General features: G+C 34.1%; 1 protein-coding gene across 2 annotated transcripts in view; it reads left to right on the top strand.

The window, feature by feature from the left end:
- The window catches only part of blo (bloated), a 248,337-nt gene that overhangs the window by 197,792 nt on the left and 25,530 nt on the right, over nucleotides 1–25,015 (top strand). Inside the window, exon 4 of one of the 2 annotated variants that reach the window (XM_081742584.1) lies at nucleotides 360–826. The exons of the other annotated variant lie outside the window; for it this stretch is intronic. The gene's annotated coding sequence lies outside the window, so the exon portion shown is untranslated. Of the gene's footprint in view, nucleotides 1–359; nucleotides 827–25,015 lie in introns of those variants that run through there. 2 annotated transcript variants of the gene reach the window in all.

The following is a 25,015-nucleotide window of genomic DNA, read 5'->3' as shown; positions in this document are numbered from 1 at the left end:
TTCATAAAACTTCTTCGACTAGTACCTTTTCCTTATAATTTCTGATAATTTTCTCTTCAAGGCAAAAAAAGGAAATTGTTGTATGGTTGCACTCTTACATTATTTACTGTTAATTTCTCGAAATGTGTCGATGTCTGTTCTTGTACGCTTAATTTAACACGGTAATTTAAGTCTAGTCTTGGTTTTGATGGCACGTTAGTCGACACTTTCTCCATTTCTGTAGACTCAATAGTATTATTTGAGTGGCTTTGCTCTGGGTGTCATACATTTTTCATTTAATGCTGTAGTCTATGTTTATGGCATTACTTCAAAACATTGCCTCGTGTTTCTCATTACGATTCTGTCTTCTTCTTTTTCAGAAGACAAAATTACAATGTGAGATGCAGTTTTGGTGTGTGTGGAATAAATGGACTTCTTTCGTGCTCTTCGTACAATAAACTTTCGTCACAAATTACTTGTGCTCCAATCAATTTTAATAATATTTTCGTTCCCTGCACTAAGATTCTTCTTAGTGAAAATAATTCAGGGATCGTAATGTGATTTAAAAAAAAAATCTGATCTCTAAATGGAGTTGCTCCATCATCGTTTCAATTCAAAAGTAATCTTCGTTGATGGATGTAGATACTCTGTATCAAAGGATTTTCCTTCATGGTTTCAAATAAAACCAGAGAAGTATGTGTTGTAAACAGATTTGGTAATGGTTGGTTCATTGTCACTGTGTTTAATATGTATTTTTTTTACTTCTCAAACCAACTTGAAGACTTAATGGTCATGTTATGCATTTTACTAGTAGCAACCATACCAAGATGTATCTTCTTTGTTTTTGTCGAAAGTAATTTAAAACTAAAAATAAAGCCACATTAAAGTTGAATAGCTCTACATATTTTCTTCCATACATTTGTTATTTCGAAATAATTGACGAATCTATTTTGTTTACTGGCTTGCCTTGATTTACACATATTTTCTTTTTGTCTTCCTGATGCTATTAAGCTTGTAGTATGTTACGCTTATTGCTGCGTATTTTGACTTCGTCTTACAACATAGTTTTGTCCGTATTATGATGTAATCTTAAAAATTCGTAACTAGAATATTATAATCGAAAGAAATGTTGCATTAATAATAGTACAGAGGAGTAATCAATATTAAATTACTACATGCCTGGTCTATTTATACAATACCACAATATAGCCACGGAATTTTGACTCCTAATTATAGACTTATTCTATGGCTTCGGGTTTTACTAGCTGGAAATAAAGAACTAACTTCCAGTATCACCCGTTTAATGTAGTATCAGTCATAATTATATATAATTCTTAAAATTCTTTATAAAATATAACATTCTTCAATTGGTTCATTCTACGCGTACTTTGAGAGTCTCTAAATGATTTTACATGAGAGGCCCGAAATGATTTTACTTAAGAGTGCCTCGTGATTAATTTTAACTACTTCTTGGGTATATTTCTCGAACTTCAAGCAGGGGCGTCATTTAGGGGGCTGGGAGGGGCATTTGCCCCCCCCCCTGAGTTTGAGATTTATATAGATTTTATCAATAGAGTAGTAGTAAATGAGTGAAAAACGCGAAATTTTACTTATATCGAGGGGTTTTGCCCCCCTCCCCCAAGCAAAATCTGAAATGACGCTCCTGACTTCAAGTATCCAGTATCAGTTTTAAGGACATCAAGAGACAAAAAAAGGTTCCATTTACTTTAATTTATATAAACAATTAGGGTCTTAACACAAAATAAGTTACTAAATACATGTAGTAATCAGTATGACTTTTCTTGATATTGTTATGATCAGTAATGTTCGAAGTTAATTGTATCACTACATAATTATCTATTGTTAAGTTTCACCAAAAATTACTCAACTTCTTTCTCATATTATCTCCAATGAGGTATAAAATACGAAGATTGGGGAGTTAGTTATGGCAACCCAGTAATGTTTCGACAATCAAAGGATGTATTAGAAATATGTTACATACAACTGAAAGAGTATTCATAATCGATATATTGTTAGTAGGAATCATGAAAGAAAACCAAAGCAACCGTGTGACATACACATGCATTAATGTAGATGTTACAAAAACTCGTCTTATTATGATAAACCCTCAAAATAATCTCCCGCTTATTCCACAACATCTTGCTACCTACGTGGAACACGTCGAATACTATCCTCTGCACCATCCCTGAAGCGTTTGAACTATTTTTTTTTCAATATGTATGATTCCAAACTTTTGGGATATCTTGTAGACCTCAGTACTTCAACCGACCAAAAAAAAAAAAAAAAAAAAAACATTATACGTTGTGAAATCCGAAGCATGAAGGTGCATCTACCTATCCGCTGAAATTTAAAAAGAGCTGAATGACACTTTTGATTGCATTCAAAGTGCATTCTACGAAAATTCAACTGATCATTATTGTTATATGTCAAATAATGCATTTTGGTACGTAAAATAGATTTAGAATTGTGACTTGAAAGATTGAGTTGATCTGGATGTCAGATTGTATGCTTTACTGATATCCTTATTTTTCTTTTAATCCTTCAATTTACCTTACAACATTTCTGTTTTTTTTTTTCCTTAAACATTTATTATTAATTCATACCCATCGAGTGTTTTATATCCTTTGTTATCTCGTACTCCTGATAGTTGGCACCCCATTTCTAGGGAATTCAGAAACACGAAAAACGGAAATTCCGTTCTCTTTCCCTGCCTACACTTCTGACAGCTGACTTTCTCGTCACGTTTTACGTATAATGCACCAAATGCTGAAATGCTGCTATTCTTTGAATTGTGCGTGGGCTTTTAGGCCTTTTCCTACTGAAATTCTTTTGTATTTTGTGGGTGATCATGGCAGCCTACAGGGTGAGAGAAATAATGGTAATTGCTTCCCGTGGATTTTCGAAGGAGGTTCAGTTCATTGAAATGTCGAAACATATTAGAATTGTTTACTTATACGAATATTTAATAAGTTTATATTAAGGACTGTAGTATTATAATACTTTACTAGCTAATCCTGTGCTATTTACACAGCGCGCAATTCTAACATGAGCGTGAATCTTCTTCCCACTTCTCATTATATCTGTGCAAGTTTCTTTACGGACACAAGCAAAGGACAGGAAGACTCTCATAGGGGGTGAATTGCTATAAACAAACATATAAATGTAGTATTTTAATATATAGAATGTTGGGGTGAGTTTGTGGCAAACTTGGATAAGTGGTAGATGATACCAAATGCAAATATTTTTTTTCTTACGTATAATTCCATATCCGAGCACGCCTCGTTGCGGGTACACAAACCTTCGAAGTTGCCAGCTTGCAATAGGTTTTGTCATTCAGATTAAAGCAAAGCGCCTGAAATATTCATCAACCCGCTATATGTAGCTCCTCTACTGGTTGCCTTTCACAAGGGTATCAACCGTAAAGCCCTAGTGACAATATTAAACTAATAGGATCAAAATGACGCCGAAAATATGGAATAGAAAAATAAAAACAAGTTTTTTTCTTTTTAAAAAAAATTGAATGAGAACTGGCAAATTTACACAAAATTTGGAATCGATCAGTGGAAACGGCACGTCTCTAGCACTTGTAGTTTTCGAGATCTCATTGTCGAAAAGAATTGGCCACAAACATATAAACTAGTGCTGTTGAATTTTTGTGACATTTGCGGTTTTCGGTTTTTGAGAAAACCGGTTTTTTTCAAAACCGAAACCGCAAAAGCGGTTTTCAAAACCGAAACCGCAAAAGCGGTTTTCGAAACCGAAACCGCAAATGCGGTTTTCAAAACCGACATTTCGGTTTTATGAAATTTCACTTTTTCAAAAACCGGTTTTCGGTTTTTTCAAAAACCGATTTCGACAGCACTAATATAAACATAGCACTGTAATATGCAGATACTTCCAGGGCATCCCTAAAGAGTGGAATAGAGAAATTACGGCCCTTTTTTAAAAAAATATTCAATTAGAACTGAGTAATCTACACAAAATTTTCAATCGATCAGTGAAAATGGTATCTATGGTTCCCGAGAACTCGCTATCGAAAGGATTGGCCACAGACATATACACTTTCCTTAACCACAAACATATAAACCACTGTCATTTTAATACATAGATAGTAATGCTGTGACACCGTGCATGAAACCCATAACCCAGAAAATTTTGAACATGGAGATAATGGTACCCTTACAGTGCTACACCTCTAACACATCATCTCTGCAATCGTTAATGTTGTATATGCAGTAATATAAGAGCAACAGAGATGGTAGCTTAGACTAGACATCTTTAATAAAGAAACTTCCATGCGTTTAGACTTGATTTTTGGGGGACTTTTTTGTGTGGGTTATGGGTTTCATTCACGGAGCCATGGAATTAATAAAGTTAAGTAATATGTGTAAATAATTGTTGTTTCACAAGAAATGTTACATTCACGCGTCACCAGTGTGTGTGTGTGTGTGTGTGTGTGTGTGTGTGTGTGTTCGCAGTTAAACTTTGTGTGTCGGTCTTTTAACCACCCTCCCTTTGGAAAAATCTTGGGGGTGTTCCTGTGTGCAATGTTTTACGAAAATAAATTTGGTGGCAAGCCTATCTTAATGATGATTAGTGTCCATGATTACTTTTTCAATTTCAAGGAGGTAGAATGATTAGATGTATACGGTTTGCAGGTGATATGGCGCTGGCTGTGGAATCTGAAGAGAAAATCAATAAGATGTTAGAAAATTTGAGGAAGCGCTATGAAGAACATGGGATGAAAATAAATGTTAGAAAGACAAAATCTATGGTAATTGAAGCAAAGCAGTCAGCGTCAAATATAGAAGGGGAGAAAATAGAACAGGTGACTAGTTTTCGATACCTGGGTAATATTATTAGTAATGATATGAAATGTGAACGTGAAAGAAAAGCAAGAATAGGAATGGCGAAAGAAGCCTTTAGAAGGAAGAAAAGTCTATTTTGTGGGACTTTGAATAAAGAGTTGAGAAAAAGACGTATAAAATGCTTCGTGTGGAGTGTTGTACTGTATGGGTCAGAAACAGACATTAAGCAACAATGATAAAAAATGACTGGAAGCTTTCGAAATGTTGGTATGGAGAAGAAAGGAGGGAATTAACTGGGTCGAGCGGAAACAAATGAGGGGTGTTATAAATGGAAGAGAGAAAAGAACGTTTTTAGATATTGAGAAGCGGAAGAGAAACTGGTTGGGACATTGGCTAAGAAGGAACTATATCATGAGGGACGTGTAGAGGGTATGGTGGCAGGAAAGAGAGGAAGGGAGCGAAGGAGACTACAATTAATGGACGATATCAAAACACCAAAATTGTATGTGAAGACGAAGAGGTTAATGGTAAACTATGTAGCATGGAAGCTTCTCAGTTACGGCAAGTGACCTACCAATACTGGCGCAACACCTACGATGATGATAATGATCTGGTTAAAACAGAAAAAAGCGTGTTGTAATAAGTATTGTACTACCAAAGTAATAATAATAATAATAATAATAATAATAATAATAATAATAATAATAATAATAATAGTGATAATGTGAAATTTTTGAATAGTCTAACGAAAAATCAATCTCGTATGTGCATGAAAATAAAAATTTGAGCAAAATCTGATTTTACTTCTCATTTTGTTAAAAAAAAACGCTAATTCAGCATAAACTACGATGAAGTGAAGTTATACTTAGGCCTACTTTGTGTTTTTCGGGGCCGGGTGGCTCAATGGCAGAACGCTCTCCTTTAGATGCGTGAAGTCTCTGGTTCGATCCCAGTTCCCACCAAATTGACTGTGGTGGACAAACACTATATGCGTGGGTTTTCTGAGAGGTCTGTCGTTTCCTCCCACTTTCTTTGTTCCACTATTATATAAATCTCATCATCACCGTCTCCCTGAACGTTGGTGCATAAGAGTGGGACATTAATCTAAAACAGATACATTGTGTTTATAAGTAAATGTATTGTTTGTTCTGAAATGTTAATCTTCATACCCTTTCTCCATTCTGCCTCGTTTTTCCATTTCATTACTGGTACATTCATTGTATTAGTTTCCATGATCGGTGACTTAAATATCAGTAATTAGTTGGAATATCAGTAAATCGAAGATGGGGACTAAGGAACTAGCATTGTGTTATGTAACATCAACTTCAGTTTCATAGAACTAAAAGTGAAATTCACTTATTCGATTCGTGATATCCACGACACGTGTCAAGAGTAAAACACACGTCCTGTATTTGTGTAGTTAAACAGTGTTGTATTAAAAATCACCAACTCATTCCCTTGATATATTCACAGTGAAAGAATAATATATCAGTGACGTCATCATATGGTCTATGCTATATTACCTTTTCTATCTGTGTTGATATCAACTAATCCGGTGGTAAGGCATGAGATTTAATAACAAGCATGAAGAAAGAGAACAGTTAGACAGATTCTTTAGGAGTGATGATATCATCGCTATGGATGACCCAATGAATTGTCTTATGTGAATGGGAAACAACAGTTGTGTGCTGCAACTTTCTACGGCAGAAAATACGTCATGGTGTATCTTCTACGTATCTAATAAATATATACGAATATTCATCAAAGAAATTTTAAAAATTTCGTGTAAATACTTCTGTGATTAGGAATAACTTTATAGAGTTGATCATTTCACTTGAGTTTTTCTGTTATGAGAGGAATCATTAGTTCACATAAATCGAAGTTTTATTGCAAAATGTTTCCGAGGCATCCGAACTAGTTTCAAAGTTAATTAGTGGTATCAAGTACTTCTACTTTCGAAAGCCAGAGAGGAATGCTTTTTAGATGTCCAACAATCTTTTGGACTCAGTATTTCCTTTAATATGTTTTTAAAAATATTGTAAATTGTATTATCTTTAATTTTTGTACGCTTTATTCCATTTTTGTTTTATGTAATACAAGATATACTGAACTTGTGGGACAAACTTTGTGAGCAGATAGTACTCATAGAAATAAGTAAAAATGATTAAAACTCTTTATTAAAGATGGAATCAAAACCGCTTAGATTTCGAAATACTATTGGTTGTATATAGATGGAGACCCCACCATGATACGTTACGTCCATAAATTATAAATAAGGTAGGAAACAAAACAAATCCAAGGCACAGTAATAACAGGAACTAACAGTTACAGTCAACGCAGTAAATTTATTTGGTGTGTGGCTAACTTTGTTGCTAAGTCAAAGTAAATTTCTATATTATTTCTAAGACTCACTACAATATATTCCACAGCAAATTTAGAATGTTTATTATATGATGAACAAAGTGCATGTGAAGGTGTACTATTAGCATCACTATAGTTTTTTTTTTTTTTTTTTAGTTTTACGTTATTATGTCCTATAAGCTAAAAGAGACGGATGATTAATAAAACTAATCAATATGAAATGGTGGTTGGAGTGAGAATGTAGAAGGAACTGGAGAACCACGGGAAAACCTATTGACAATGTTAACTACCACATACTCACATGAATTAGGATCGAACCAGGGAACCCTCACAACAGAGATGAGTGACCACCAATGAACCACAGAATCCTCCGTATTGGAGAATGTTATTGATACTAGATATAGTAATGAAAGTTCAGTGGAAGGTAAATGTTGACGATGCATATTAGCTTATTGTAATATTAAATTTTGAATGATATTTTCTCTTATTTAAAATTACGCATACCTCTAATTCGTAAAGAAAGTATTTTCCATCTCATGTTTCTTAACACATTTCTGGCTATTACTGTGAGTATTATCTACTAACAAAGTGTATACCAAATGTTACGGCATGTCATGTAGGCCTACATATGTTAGTATGTAAACAAGCACACGTTTGGTCAATACCAGCACGACATGGTCAATACCAGCACGACATAAGACACGTACATATTCACTCTCATTTTAATTATATACATAATCGATGTATCAAATTTAGTTTAAGGTCTTTGAGATACTTATTGAAGCCAACAAAGCAAGGTTCTCTAGCCGGTATAAGGATAAAAATACATGTGCGTATACATTTGTGTACGTATGTGTTGCATTCCAAACTAACTTGCTTGCAAATTTTCTTATTTTAATGAGAATTGACTCTTCTTAGATGGTTAGGAGTGATTCCTGTTACTTATAATTGGAATCAATCAAGGATAAGGAGTGAATTTAATACCACCTTGGCAATGTACACATTCTGAAACATTAAGGAAATTGAGTTATTGTAATAGATGTGGGAAAATTTCAGCTTTTAATGAAAGCAAATGAAGACGTTTCTACTGGATACAAATTTGTAATATTAAAATAAATATAGCCATATTCCTTACTTGATTACATTTCAAACTATATAGGGTCTAATGTAAGTAAGTTAATATAAAGTGAAACCTGCGTAAATTGACAATCTGTGACGAACTTTGTACAGCTGACCGACTTAGGTAAAACCGATAATAAATATTTATTTAGCCATATTTTGCAGAAAAAATTATAATTGTTGCCGAATTAATCAGATAATCACGTTCTGGAAGTGTCAACTCTATACTTACATTTTTAACCTACATTGACTTCAGTGCATTTGTCCTCCAAGTTATCTAATTTTTCAAGATTATGTGTAGGAGTATGATTTTTAAATGTTATTTTTGACGTGTATTTTGTGAATTGTAGTATTTAAATTGAAATTTAAATAGGACAGCATTTGGACTACTTTCATCACTGATAATGCATTAGTGATCTTGCTACTATAGTGTTCCACGTGGATAGTCTATGGGTAGCATAGTATCTTCGTAGCCTATTGTGCAGTGGAAAAGAATCATAATGTCTAGCACTTTCTCTTGTTTCTGCATTCGGTTTAAAATCAACAGTATATACAGAGACTTACAGAAAACAAATGTATACATTGTGCTAGGTCTGTGTACGTATGTCTTACATGTATGAAGTCGTACATGGATAAATTCATAATCGAGGGGAGTGATGTAAGAAATAAGCAATGCGAGTCTCTATGAAGGATACCTTCGCGATAATCGTTAACAACCTCAAAGAAAACTGAAAAAGCTTTTGATAAAAATATTTGCCTCCAGAAATAAGTCTCCTGAGATCGTTCGTTGCAAATCATACTTGTGGTAGCCCACCAGTAGGTATGCATTAATTGCAAAATTGAAGCAAAGCGATCCATCTTTATTGATTATTCATAGGTTGTTTTTAATGCATCAATTGTTTTCGTGAACGAACACGACATGCAAATAGTTGAATTTGGCATATCAGCGAAAAGTATAATGGCTTTGAAAAATTGTGTGCGCAGAACAAAACGAAAAGGGCTTCTCTCTATTTCTAATACTGCAAAAACTAATTTTCATTGTTTAAAACGAGAATTCGCGCGCCAAATTCTTTTCCAATGTTAAGTCTATGGGCATTCCGTTTCTCGCTAATTATTCCTCAATGGTATGTCCGATCAGGACATGCGACCTCTTACTACACTCAGCGCGCGTTCTTGAATCACCATTTCAAATTTGGTTAAGAATGGTTCTTGGATCTCGGAGGAGTATCCGGATAACGAACACCTAAGTGGAGTAAAGCGAAGCTTCGTTCCAATAAATAAATAAATAAATAAATAAATAAATAAATAAAATAAAGATTTGTCTCTTTTATGAGTACTGACTTATTCTTTGCAATGTGTAGTGAGTCCCATCCATCTACGAGGTGGCCCAGAGAAAATTCCATATAGGAGGGCACTTTACCTTCCTTATGATATTGGGTTGGCAACTAAGTTCCCGCCGTTTTTAGTGTCAGGCACCCATGTTCCACACTTCTGAACTTTGCCCATCGAGTGAAGATGCTTCTCTACAGTAGTGTGGGAGCAATCCATTGTCTCTGCCAGTTCCCTTGTTGTTTGACGCAGATTTTCATGCAAAAGATGGTTCAATAGCTCTTCATCGAACTCAACTGGACGGCCAGAACGAGGGGCGTCTTTGAGGTCAAAATTTCCTTTTTTGAACTTTGCATACCAATCATGGGCGTTTCTTTCAGCTATAGCACACACTCCATACACAGCACAAATATTTCGAGTAGCTTCTGCGGCCTTAGAACCTTGATTAAAGGCAAAAAGATGGAGGTGTCAAAAATGCTCATTCTTCTCAACTTGACATTCTATGTTAATGAACTGTAAATAACAAAAAAATGTATCTTAGTAACAACGAAACATATATTTAGGTAGAACAATATATTCTCTTTCGAATGATCTACAACTTCGTGCCAAAAGTATTTAATGTCATACAGATATTTCCAATTTAAAAAACGGCGGGAACTTAGTTGCCAACCCAATACATTACATTTGCATGCTCTATAGGTCTAATTTCTACTTTCACATCAAAGAAAGTAAAAATTTATCCACCACCTGCGGCTGTCTTTACAGATTAGTATATCCTTAGTTTATAGGCAGCAAAGTTTTTGCTATTATTATAATGTCCCTTACTACCCCTGCAAGATGTTACTTTTCATCCGTTCTTTGTGTAGAAAAGTATTATTCTCTAAGATTAATAGACACCCAAATTTAGATTTTTTTTAAAAATAATCCCTTACTTTAGGTACGAACTGTTCTTCGATTAGAGTTTTAATATACATTCAATTCAATTCTAATGATATCTTGCGTCTGACATTTCTGTTAAAGAAATAATTAGTTTAAATAATGAATTTCGATTAACAACGTTTCATTGCTTCCTCTGGTAAAGTAATGATGTAAGTAGATTACATTCGTGACCAGTTTTACTGCAGCACTTGCCTGCACAGCTCACGATCCATTTTAGTCGAATCAGAGACAACTAAGAAGCCATGCCCTAAATCGCGTGCAATAACAATTAGTGTTTCTGGAAGAACGGACATTGTAGTTTTATGATCATAATTCATACATGATAAGTATCCTTGATGTTATATACTGTAAGCTAACCTTGCATTTGTTTCTTTGTTTTTCCTGTATATAAATGTATTGATAAAATATTTAAATACAATATACATATATATACTGTATGTTTTCAAATCCTCTTTGGATTGTTCAACCAAAATTTCAATTTAAATCGATATAGCGTATCATTCTCACTTATCAGAACACACACCAAAAAATCCTAAAATGTACCAGGAGATATTACGTGACAACAACCCTGAAAATAATTTTATAGAATTTTTCTTTTTTAATGTAAGTGCCAGTAATATGTGTGTCACTATTAGGATTATGATAATCACTGTTAGGAGTATACGCGTAATTGGTAAAAACTATATATGTCACTGTTAGGACTGTGTGTCACAGTTAGGACTATATGTGTCACTGTTACTATTGTGGTCGCACTGTTAGCATTATGTGGGTCACTGTTAGAATTACGTGCGTCACTGTTAGTATTACGGGTGTCACTGTTAGAAGTATTTGTGTCAGTGTTAGTATTTGGATGTCACTGTTAGGAGTGTGTGTGTCACTGTTAGTGTTATGAGTCACTGTTAGGAGTATGTCTATCACTGTTAGGAGAATGTTTGTCACTGTTAGAATTTTTGTGTGTCACTATTAGGACTACGTGTATCGCTGTTAGTATTATGGGTGTCGGTGTTAGGAATATATGTGTCAATGCTTAACAGTGTATATTTTTGTATATAGTAGATAAATAAATAAATAAATAAATCTATTCTAGCAGAAGAAAAACAATTGCGTCAAACTGGCAACGCATCTGCATGCATTTCAATGCCATTAAAATTTGCTCAAAAACTACGCATCAGAACTTACCCTTAAGCATGTAATTTTGTTTATCTTCGTGTGATCTATCAATTGATACACGTATGTCTTATCTTTTAGACAGTATTATAGATAAAAAAAATTAAAGTTCAAGAGTTAATCATAATTAAGGGATATATCTCATTAACCATACACTATATTGTCGTTTTGCTATTATCATAAGGAAAAGCTTGTTTACTGTATACTTCAGCATCAGTTTCATTTTGATAGATTGCGTGAGTATCGTTATTAATTTTTAAATTTACAAAGAAGTTTGTACTTCTGGATTTTCTCAAAAACCACGCATGAGGATTTACACTTACCCATATCATTTTGTGCGACTCAAGGAGATCTATCATCTTTGGACACTTTTTCGTTAAACGTTAATTGCTTTTAGTAATTTTGATTATTATATACTAGCAGAATATCCGTTCTTCACACGGGGAGAATACGTTTCATTTTCGACATAAAAGGGCGAATTTGGATTTAAACGGCAGCAGAAGCGACACTGTTCATCTCAGCGACCCTGAAAACAATGTATTTGGCACTAATATCGGCCATTTTCGATCATTTGTTATATATCTTTCCCCTCTCCCAGGTTGCTAGGCTGAATTTCGACTTAAACGACTCGACACTAATGTCGGTGATTTTCGATCATTTTTAAATATCTTCTCCTCCTCCTCCTCCCCTAAGTTGTACCGTCAAAGTGAAACGGTAAAGTCCACCTCAGGCCCGAACCTCATCTAGGGTATATGTTGAAAATTTAATCGAGATCGGTCGGGTGGTTCAAAAGTTATTAAGTCACAAAGGTTGTTACTTTCATTTTTATATATTTTTATATACCTTCCCGTTCCCCCTCCCCTAAGTTGCACCGTCAAAATGAAATGATAAAAACCATCCCAGGCTCGAACTTCATCTATGTCACGTAGTTCAAGAGTTACTAAGTTTTTTAAATTTTTTTTTATATACGTATCTTCTCTCTCCCTCCCCTCCGCTGTATTGTTAAAGTGAAATGATAAAAACCGAGTTTCCCAGACCCGAGTTTCATCTATGTGGCAAATTTGATAAAGATCGGTCGCGTGGTTCGAGTTACTGTTTTTTTTTTTTTTTAATTTTTATATACATATCTTCTCTCTCTCTTCCCTCTGCTGTAGTGTTAAAGTGAAATGATAAAAACCATCCCAGGCCCAAATCTCATCTATGCTGAAAATTTGATCGAAATCGGTCGGGTTGTTCAAGCGGTGCGAATTCACAAGCATAGTGACTTTCATTTTTATATGTAGATTGTTTTCAGTAATGCTGGTTATAAATATTGGAACAAATATTTTTTACATACACATTCAAAGAAATAATGGCAAAAAATGATATAAAATAGCCACTAATTGTACTATGCTTAGAACAAGCTACGAGATGACAATGTAAATTCAAGGTAAATCCTTGTCAATTAACTTATTTTGCATAGCAAAATGTGTTACTTTATTTGATATATTCGAGTGTCGTCTCGTATTACTTGTGCTGTTGAGCTATCCAGTTCTTTAAGGTTTATTACTAAAGCTGACATCATCTTTGACACTCCGTAACGAGGAAGTGAGGACACGACCTGTAAACAGAGAAGATGAGATGGCCTTTGATGAAAGATACGCCCTCAACGTAACACAAACGTTTCTTCCGTGCTTCCTATCAGATAAGACTAATTACAGTTGCTAGTTCTATAAAGTTTATGTCGCCACTTTCTTTAGTGGTAACAACATAAAAGTAGGCAACGAAGCAATAGGTGTCATGAACACGATATTGTTTTGATATCAAGTGTAACTATTCAAAGTGTCACATAATCATTTATGAGTTTTTTGTTTTTAAGACACATAATTAATACTAGAAAAGTCGGTTTGATAAATTTCTCTCTTCAATTATCTGCCAAAACTTGCTATTGGAATTTGAAATTTACTGCCATGCACAACAAAATAAAAAAAGGATTTTCTTTAAAGTTGGGGCAATTCACCCCTTACCGATGACGCCAAGACTAACTCTCGCCCTAAGGTATAATTCTAAAATATCAAATGGCGCGTTCGGTGCATAAGGGAATCAAGTTCACTTTTTTGGACACTTTATACAAGTTTCATCTTTAAAATATTTATCTAAAGCTTCTTTCAGAGATTGGAAGATTCATGTTCAGGTGACTCTAATAATGTAAAAAATAGTGTTACTTTTTCTATGTACTTAAGCGTACTATACAATTATGTTTCTTTTTCTTGCAACTTTCTAACTGGATTTGATTCTTTTGTGCTCTGAACATCCCAAATGAAACACTATCTATATGTTATGAAAATAGCAATTTTTTTAACGGAATTCACCTTCAAACATTTCTTTATGTTGAGAGTGATTCAATCAATAACCCAATTAAGAAACCTCAAAAAATGACATGACATGTTTTATGGAAATAGAATGTAATTTTGAAGAAAACTATTTTTAACATGAAGGTGAACCCACTTTCTTAACCTTGATAATTTCAATCTCAGCAGCTAGGGTACTTCAACCTCAAAGAAAATACATACCAAGTTTCATTAAAATCGAAGACATTTTACGAAATTTACCCATAGAACACACTTAAAAAAACATTCATATACATTTCTCTCTTAATCCTTGACTGATTTCAATCCCAAGGAATAGGTCTTTATAGTAGGCAAGGGCGCCCATGTTGTGGTTTCCAAGGGGGGCAGTATAAGCGGCATTTCAAATGTAGTCTCAAATTTTGCGGTAACTATTCTAAAATATCTATTGGGTTTTCGATCTTCCGAACCACAATTTCCTCTAAAGAGGGGGAGGCGAGCGCCCCACCTTGCCCCCCCCCCTGATGGGCGCCTTTGATAGTAGGTCTATATTTGGTTCATCAGTCAGGATGGGTGCCTGTTTTACGGACCAGTAAGGGTCATTATTTCGCTTCCCAAGATTTCTAATGTATATTAAGTTATTTTGGAATCAGTGATAATACTAATGAATTCCATGACTTTGTTGACAAGGAAAGTTAAATCTGAAATTTGTGAATAGTAGCCTACAAAATCAAGGAATTTCCATTTTCTGCACCACAACTACCATTCCAATAATCTGTTATGATACATTTAAACAAACTAAAATACTCGTGTTAATGATGAATGTCGCCCCTTTGATGTGAGTAGTAATTTTTCAGTAATTATGATAGGCAAGACATTTTACACATACATTTCAATATATCATAGGCTTATAGTACAGATAGGAATTGTGATTCATATCAGAATTTATTCGTTGCGTAAGTTAGAGAAAATTACCGTTCTTTATTTTTATTTTACTTTATTTATTTTTTAGAAGAAAAGGATATTACATTTTGTAATTTCAGTACATATCTAACAGATTAAATCTCGGGTGCTTGTGCAAAAGACGTTAAGTCAAAAACTACGTTTCTGGGAAAGTTGAATTAAAAGTTTAACAATATGATGACTTCTTGAGATACCTCAGAATATACAGTTCGTAATATAGGTACAAGTTTGAATTTGACTTAGCCTTTTATGCACACATGTAGAGAAAATTTATTTCTATTTCCAATGATACCACTACTTCTTTTCTTTTATATTAGTTCTTACCTGTTGCGCAGAAATTTGTCTTTGCACTGGACAATGCAACTTAATTTTGCGATGGTTATAGAGCCATAGTTTTAAAAAAAAATGTTAATCTGATTCTCCCTCCCTAAGAAATATTTTAATAGTTATAAATTCTGAGATTCTGGAAAAGAGATTTGAAATCACCATACAACTGAAGACTACTAAGAGGAAAACCCGTTATTTTTAAAAAAATTGCAGCTCAGAAAAACAGACTGTCGAGGAAAAATTATTCTTATCCAGTCTGTAGGTGTGTGTGCCACACACTTATATATGTTTGCATAGATCATGGCAAGATTCATAACCTTGTCCTCGCAAAGAAAAGTTGAATAAGACATGATGTAATCTGTGACACATCATCCTTGTCACTGCTCTGTTTACTGAATTTTAATTCGACTTTGCTTTTCTCCTGTCATCTTCGTTTTTTTCGTCTCTTAGGTTAGATCACTTTTATTCGTAACGAAGAACACATTTTGGAATTCAGCTTATATTATTTTACGTACGGTTAGTAATATCTATGTAGAATAAGATAACATTTAATCGTTGTACAAGGTGTAACATAAATGCATGGCCAAAAGTGACGAGGTGACTGCGCGGACATTCAAATAAGTAAAAATGTTCCTATAAACATGTGTCCGATGCCGCTTCGTTTGCGAGATACAGGGTGTTCAAATGTCAAGTCCCTCCAATGGCTCACTATGGGAAAGGGAATGGTAATGTTCAATATTACAGGAATAATACAATCAAGAGGAATTATACCTGTGCAAATACATTTACACGAACATAGAGAATGAAACTAATCAACATTTAAGTTTATTGGTTTGTCAGTGTCACCAACCTAGTACAACCAGGTATCGTTGTTTCCTATTGTGCGCCGTGAATTGACTTCACACTTGGATGCCTTGTCTTTCGAAAACGAAGCGGAATCTGTCCCATGTTTAGGAATGTTTTGATGTCAGCAACTATATGCTAACGTGTGGACGTCTAGTGCTATTTGAAACATGACATTTTGTACCAGGTTGTCAAGTCAATAACCTCAAATGTTGATTAGTTTCATTCTCTATGTTAGTATAAATGTATTTACACACGTATAATTCCACTTGATTATATTATTCATGTAATATTGAACATTTCCATTCACTTTCCCATAGTGAGCCATGGGAGGGAATCGATATTTGAACACCCTGTATCTCAGAAACGAAGAGGCATCGTACCCTTGTTTATAGGAACATTTTTGCTTATTTGGATGTCCGCAATCACTTCGTCAATTTTGGTCATACATTTATGTTACACTATGTATATGAAAGAAAAAGTCCTAGGTAAATGAGTGACTGACTGATCAAAGCCCAGGCCAAACTGCTTAAGCTAGAAATTTCAAATGTGGACAGTGCGTAGAGTTTGAGACGTAAGGTACCACTAAGGAAGGGTTTTTGGAAATTCAATGAGAAAGAGAGCGAAGTAGGGGTTCCAATTATTATATTAAAATACAATATCTCGGAACATATGCAGGTTAGAGACATGAAATTTGGTATATAGACTTCTCATTTGCTAGTCTACAATATAAACATTCTTGAAGAAGATAGCTTTGGATGTATTTTCTCAATTTCATGTTTTACGAGATGTAAAGGTACTATATAATGTAGAAATATTGACATCACACTCCACTGGTTAGATGACGTGTTTGCCTGCCTCTAAATTGAGATGGCTGAAATAGCTTGTAGGATAATCACCTCGTCCATTTGATATCAACCTTTCGGACTTTGCTACATGGGTAATTTTGAAACGTAAGGAGCATTAATTTACGATTGTTAAATGAAAGAGTTCTCTGCTACTATAGTTTCATAATACAGAATTATTAACAAAAACACTTAAGTACAAACTGAGTTGTTATCCTATTGAATAATTACGTCTACATATTTATAGTAAAGCAGTGTATGTTGGTTTACACTTTGTTACGCTTTCCGCCACTTTTTAGTGAATAAGAAAGAGAATAAAAATATTTAAAAAATTAGAAAATAAATAACCTACTGTACTGTGTGCAAAATTCATTAAATAAATTTATAATTGTTAATTTCAACTAGCCCTTTACTTATTAATCAGAAATCTGAGGGTGGTGTTGAATAATTGTGAGTCATTCAAATCATTGCATATTGAATGTGTGCATTTAATATACATTTGAAAGTGTTTAATCTGACATACTATCCAAAATTACCGCATGTTGTTATTGAGTTATTAATAATATATAATTGTGTGGAGCGCAGTAACAACTTTTTTTTTTTTAATCGAATCCAAATAACTTATAAAGTAGCAGATAGATTTAGAACAAACTTGCGCCATCTACTGTCTGCTGCATATAATAGTTTCAGTGTGATGTGAACCTCTAGAGGAGAAGCAGTGTATCAATCAGTCTATTCACTAAACATTGTAATATATTGATTATATACCTTAAGTTTACGGGTAATTAAAGCAAAACACTAAGGAAATCTCTTTTCATTACGTGATACTTTTTTGAATGTTGTATTTATATTTTAAAAAAATCAATTAATTAAGTCTTAAAACAATGAAAGATTAGATAAACTTGAAGACAGCTTCAAAAATTGCAACTACTCTGCAATTAATGATGTTAAACATACTTTATATGTTTAATGAAGGGGGAAAAAGTTGGATAAATCCGAGTAATTATAAACTGATGCGCACAGCTTAGATAATTATATCCTGTCTTGTGCAGCAGCTTCAGCATTCGAGGTACAGGTGAGGCAGGATAATTCATGTGTGCTGGACTTCTGAACTCCACCTATGCAATGACCTTGGAGCTTAGCTGTAGAAGTTCCTCTAAGACATTAAGGCGAGGTTTTTTAAGTTTGCGCAACACCTTGTGGGCGAAAGAAACTTTTATATTGTATGAAAAAGAAACCGCACAGAACAAAACAGTAAACAGTATCACGCACTGCTTCAACAAGAGCTTTTATAACTTGCGCGTCTTTTCTTTCTTTTGTCTTTTTTCTTTACAATTTTAAACGTAAACAAAGAATAAAGCATTTAGTTGCAAACAACTATTTACTCAGATGTATGCAATATTCTTAGGAGAATACATATTGCAAATAAAAACCCACTTCACTGTATCACAGTAACCAGGATGTCAAGCGACGCGAAGTATCTTCTTAAACCAGTTTTGCATGTGTAGGCTATATTCTCTCTTTATGCACATACACCCATTGCTATACACGCATATTTCATCGAGAGACAAAGATTCCCCCCCCCTGTATTTTCTTTGTTGGTACTCTTTAAGTACGTAACTTCAGAGGTCATGAATTTGCCCATAAAAACATGCAAATATCATCACGGGTATTTAAATGAGGTATAAAACTACGATGTTAAAAGCTGCAACTTTATTTTTGTCTATAAAAAAGAAGAATAAAGAAAAGTAAGCTTCAAATTCGGCATTGAAGACAATATGTATGTCCTTGCAAAATGTAAATAGCTACTGAAATCACTAAAACTCAACAAAATGTGAACATAAGATGAAATATTCAATGCATATCCTAATTTATTATTATTATTATTATTATTATTATTATTATTATTATTATTATTATTATTATTATTATTATTATTAAGTCTAGTATTCTCTCTCTAAAACCAAATTTATTATGTAAGTATAGAACATCTGTGTTATTCTGCAGTCTTAAGACCCATTCTACTCAATACTTCATTAGAATTTGAAAATTTTATGCTTTAAGGTCAAAGGTAAAAATATTTATATTTTCTTATGATATATGAACATTTCTGCATTTGACTCTGCACAAACTTTAAAGGAAGCAGGAGTGATACCGTGGGTGATATTTCACTACTGTTAAACCACATAGAGTTTATGTTCAAAATACTGTTCTTGTCTATACATAAAATGCTCTCAAAGTGAAGTAATAAAATTTGATACATATAAAGATTACCTTAGAGCACATTCAGCCCTTTCGGCATTTTGAGATTAATATAATTCTGACAAGTAAACCTTACGTTTGGGTGAATCGAGTTGCTGACTGAGACACATATGAGAAAGTAGTACTAAATGTGTTCAGTATTTCAGTGAAGTTGTAGGTGCGAAGCTCCAGGGGTTTAGGAGATACAGCTACCAGAACATCACATGGAAGTACAGAATAGTCTTCATACAGTTGGAGGTAAAAGCCCTGTAAGACCTCTTGTAATGACAAAAGGTGAACAACAAATATATGGCTACATATTAAGACTAGGGAGAAGTCATATAGTAAGGGTATACCATACGGCGGCCATCTTGAAATCCGCCATTTTGAATTAAGGTTAAGTTTTTAAAATACAAATAGGGTCATGTGATACATGATTTAAGGCGCAAATTTAATCAGAAGAACAATGGTGACGTTAATTTTGATTTACGCTCAATTGGTAAAAAGTTACAGGGAAATTAAATATTGTTACAGCATATGTATTAGTCCTTTACCCGACCTTGTAAATTTTGTGTTAATGATAATAATTAAATAAAAAGCAGGTGGATAAATATTAGGTCTATGGTAAGAGTTGCCTTGATGGCGGCCATGTTCAAATGCGCCATTTTGAATCAGACAAAAGTTTTAAACAAAACGCATAACATTGACACCTTATTAATAGCAAATTTTACCATAAATCTAACGGTATAACCATTTTTGCTTTATCATTAACAAGCATTTGTTATCGCATAAACAAGTTGCTAATTTAAGGAAAAATGACCAAAGTGGAATTGAGTCGTAACTGAACTTGAGTCTTTCTTCCAGAAAAGTCCTCAATTAGTGCAATCAATATGTAGTTCAGAAAAGAGTGCATGAGGGGTAAAGGACTAATACATATGCTGCAACAATATTTAATTTCCTGTAACTTTTTACCAATTTTGGACATAAGTTTTTTGGATGTTTAGAAAATCGTTAAACACATTTTAAATCTAATTTTATTTAATTCAATCTCTACTAAAATTATAATCATTTTATAGCTGTAGGGAATTTGAAACTTGAAAAAAAATCACAATTGAATGAAGAAAAAATAAAATAATTTCACGTCTCTGACATTTGTCAGGATGCCCCAACCCCCTTATGGACAGCACTATTCCATACAATCTCATTGATAAAAAGAGGCAATAACTTCTAAACAGGCCATTTCTTGTAGTACGTAGTTACGAAATTTGTTTGCATATTAATAATCATTTTAACAAAGGATTCTTTTTTTCTTAGTACCTAGATACAGCGCTCCAAGTACGGTCTGAAGTCTGTTTACATTGGGAATACTAACAGCAAAAATGAAAATGTTTATTTAGAACAAATTAGGCCATATTATAGAAGTGTTATACATCCAAAAATACTTGGAAAATTTTTAGTCATGATAGCTGACAGCAAGATTTGAACTCAGAACTCCTAATGATGTACGAAACCACAAATATTTATTAAAAATAATACTGTTGTTAAAAAGTATACTAAGAATAATTTTACTTTTCGTATAAATATAGTGAATGTCAATATTGTCTGGAATTGTATATAAATTCTACTGCAAAACTGATCTCAATGCAAATTGTGTCATGTGGATAAGACTATTGTAGGAAGAGGAAACATAAGACATGTCACTCTAGCAAACTAATTTTGAAAAGAAAATCGAAAAGTTGAACTTATAAACATGAATGTAAGAGAAACACGATGATTTAAAGCGGAAGAGAATTATAAAGTATTCTGTGAACGCAAGTGTCTACTTTCACAAGAACATGTTGGAATTTACACGCAAAGACACACCAGATTTTACAACATTGATGAGTTCATTAGCGCTACATAAACATGATGTTATATCAATTTCTAACATGTTCAAAAAAAAAAAAAACTTTGGTTCGGTTGTTTTTGAGTTTAACCTTCGTTTTCGTAGAGACGTAGACCTACTGTTTATGTTGGTTTCTAACCATATGAGGTCCCACTTGGAATCGAACCAAAGTTCACCGCATCGATTGCAGGTTTGCTATATGGGGGAACTCTCAGAACAATTAATATGTGGTCGATAGATTAACATTATGTGGTTTGGTGGGACAGGTCTTTAGAATGTGACTTCATTGTCACATACTAATATGTAGTTTCTAAATGCTATTATTTGGTATCAAAGTATGTTAAAGATATGATGTTATCAAACAAACCGTAAGTAAACTTTTTTTTTTAATTTATGGATATTGTTGGATTTATACATAATCATCATCGTCGTTATCATCATCATAGGTATTCTGCCATTATTGGCAGGTTATTTTCCGCAAATGAGAAGGTTCTACGCACCACGATCTTTAGTTAACGTCTTCGTTTTCACGTACGATTTTTCTGTTTTGATATCGTCCACCGTTGTAGCCTCCTTGTCCTCCCCTCTCCTTCTCGGATTTATACAGACTTTTTAAAAGTGTAAAACATAAACATAAAACTGAATTTGATCTTTTAAATAGTCGAAACTTTAATAAAGTTGATTTCAAAAAAATAAGCCGATTTTCGCGAGATGTAAATTTTATTTAAATGACAGAAACGTAGAAATAGGTTATGAGGGAAATAGATCTATCTATTACGAACATATATATATATATATATATATATATATATATATATATATATATATATATATATATATATATATGCATTTCTTTAGAAAGAAAAAAAAGTTATGTGTTAATGTTTAAAGAAGTGATCGACAATAAACTCAATTTCAAAGATGCTAAGAAATTCACTAGAAATATTTGGTGTTCATCAAAATATTAAATTATCTTCCATTATCTTTTATAATAATTAGCCATTTATAAGAGCTTTCTAAAGGTAAATTTCATATTCCATTCCTTTTTTCACTAACTCAAATTTAAAATCAAGGAAACTTACGTACGGATTGATAAAGGAAAAGGGATGAGAACTGAACTTTTAACATTTAACGTTTCCGCACTGAATGTACTTGTATGTAGACGACTATGAAATTACAATGAATGACAACATGGTCAGCCACTAATGCCATGTCGAACGGTCTGAGATTGAATTCGGGATCCTGCGCACCAGAGGCAAGTGCTTATCTAAGATGAGAGGAGTCAAAGTCGAAACTAGTCCCAGGTTACTCAAAATGTAGTTACACTATTGAGGTAATATCAAGCTCTAACACAAATAGAAATATGCCAAGTGATATAAAGATGTATCAAACTTTGATACATTTTGTATCCTATACAGATTACCAAAACTTTTCGTTTGATTTGATTTGATTTTGAATTTAGCGTCCCTTGCAGGAGCGAGAATGAGACATAGACTTACAACTTTACGTGAAATCCGAAATACATGAGCTCCCGTCAGGATTGAAGCCGGCTCTCCCGCACCAAAGGAATGTACGCTAGCCGCTAGCCACAAGGGAGCTCAACATTTGTCATGAATTACTACTGGACGAACATAAAATAAAACTAAACGCGAATGCATATGACCAGCAAGACGGTTTTATAATTGGGTGATGTATGGTAAGCATATTATTGCACTGTTATTTCTGGCTTTCTAGACCGTAGTGCAGTATCTCTAAATTCAGGTATCTCTGCAATTGCTTTACAGTGCTGAGTCAAAACGAAAATTATGTGCCCGCACCGAGAATAGAACATAGGACCACATGCATCAAAGACGTATATGCTAATCATAATGTTATTAGGGAGTACACTGTACACACCATTACGCTAAACAATGGCTGAGCGACTATAGTTAACTTAAGAACTACTTGCTTAATTAAGGTACAGGGTTTTCATAAAGTCTGGACAGATTTAATTCGCTTATAATTTACATAAAAATGCTCATATTGAAATCAAATAAAGTACAAACGGTAGCGGAAGGATTAAATTTTTACCTGTAATCTGCACCAGCTCAGTTCATTCACCGCCACACCTCCAACTGGGCGCCATTTACGTCCACACATTCGCGTAGGCGGCGCTGGAATCCACTCACAGCGTTCCGCCGTGTTTGATCCGAAATGCCAGCCACAGACGCCCTGATTTTGTCCTTTAAGTTCTCCAAACCACTTGGCTTCTTTGCATAAACTTCCGTTTTCACATGACCCAAAAGCCAGAAGTCGCAGGGGGTAAGGTCGGGTGATCTTGGCGGCCAAGTGGTCGGGCCACCGCGGCCAATCCATCGGTTAGGGAATTTCTCGTCAAGGAACTGTCTCACCTTTATTGCATAGTGAGGGAGTGCCCCGTCCTGTTGGAACACGATGTCGTTCTGGATTCCACGTGCCTCCAGTGGAACAACAACATTGAAACAACAATGGATGGAATTTGGTAAGAAACTGACCCTTGCCCTCCCTCTCCCTCTCTCAACGTGTTCAGAGTTGCCGCTTATCTAACAGTGTTGCCAACTAAAAATTTAATCCTTCCGCTACCGTTTGCACTTTATTTGATTTCATTATGAGCATTTTTATGAAAATTATAAGCAAATTAAATCCGTCCAGACTTTATGAAAACCCTGTATAATAGACAACAACAGGCCAAAAATATATTTCTGAAATACCGCATTTAGTTTAATTGTTCTTTGATTATGTCCTGAAAAATCATAATAAAGATAAGTGAATGTCGAAATAAACGTTTAAAAAAATGTCAAAGGAAAGACCAAGGAAGTACACACAATTTATAGTGTGCAATTTTGTGCAATTTTATGCTCCGGTGCCTCAAATTGAACTCAAATTTCTAAGCAATTATTGTTACTTGCTAAATATTTTTTTAGTGTAGAATGTAAAACAAATAGTCAACAGCGAAATATGACAATACGAAGACATTAAATTGCTCCGTAGTCTTGTACAGTGTACAACGAAAAATACGATGAACTCTATCTAAACTTGCATATATGAGACCCTACGTATATAAATCGAATAACATTCAGTTAAAATATTAAATATAATAAAAAATAGACCAGAAATAGTGCCGGATTATGGTATAGATATATTTAATTAATTAATTTTATTACCAACAGTGATCTTATTCAGACAAATCGTAAGTCTAACATTAATTATTAGTTATGATAACTGTAAGTAAATTCTTGTTTAGAGTTGTTGTTTTTTCAATATTTTTAAAAGATGTTAAAAGAAAGAACAAGTACACTGATTTCATTTATATATATATATATAAAAAGTTTAACTTTTTCTATGTTGGTGTGAAACGGGAGCATTTGCGCGGAGGGAGGTGAAGGAGGCGTGGTGCAATTGGCGCGCGTGACAGAAGTGACTAGGTTATGATTCCTCCTTATTGCGGGAATCCTTTCTTGTGGAATCGTGGGAAAACACGACAAGAATCGGTGAAAATCGTGTTTCCAGAAGAGAGAAGGTTTGTTCATGGCGCGCTCTCTACTCGGCTCTCTCGGCCAGTTCAACGAACCACAGACGCCGCACCGCGCCGCTTGGGAAAATACCAGGCGGTTTGCCCATTTGGTCTGTTTAAGACATGTTTTTAAAATCGCGTGCATTATGTTTAATGATGCTGATATGTTAATCATTAGCTAATATAGTTGAGTAGTCTGAGGAGCTGGCTGAGAAACACAGGATATATCAGTCCACAGTTCGTGTTCGGCTTAGTGCGTGGGTATTTGTCATTACTCATGTCTCCATAAATGTTTCCAGGTCTTTATATATAGCTGAGAAATTTGGAGA

This window comes from Thermobia domestica, chromosome 2, assembly GCF_964235325.1.
Source record: "Thermobia domestica chromosome 2, izTheDome1.hap1.1, whole genome shotgun sequence".
NCBI lineage: Eukaryota > Metazoa > Arthropoda > Insecta > Zygentoma > Lepismatidae > Thermobia > Thermobia domestica.
Note: the sequence above shows the minus strand (reverse complement) of the source record. Positions and strands in the feature narration are given on the sequence as shown.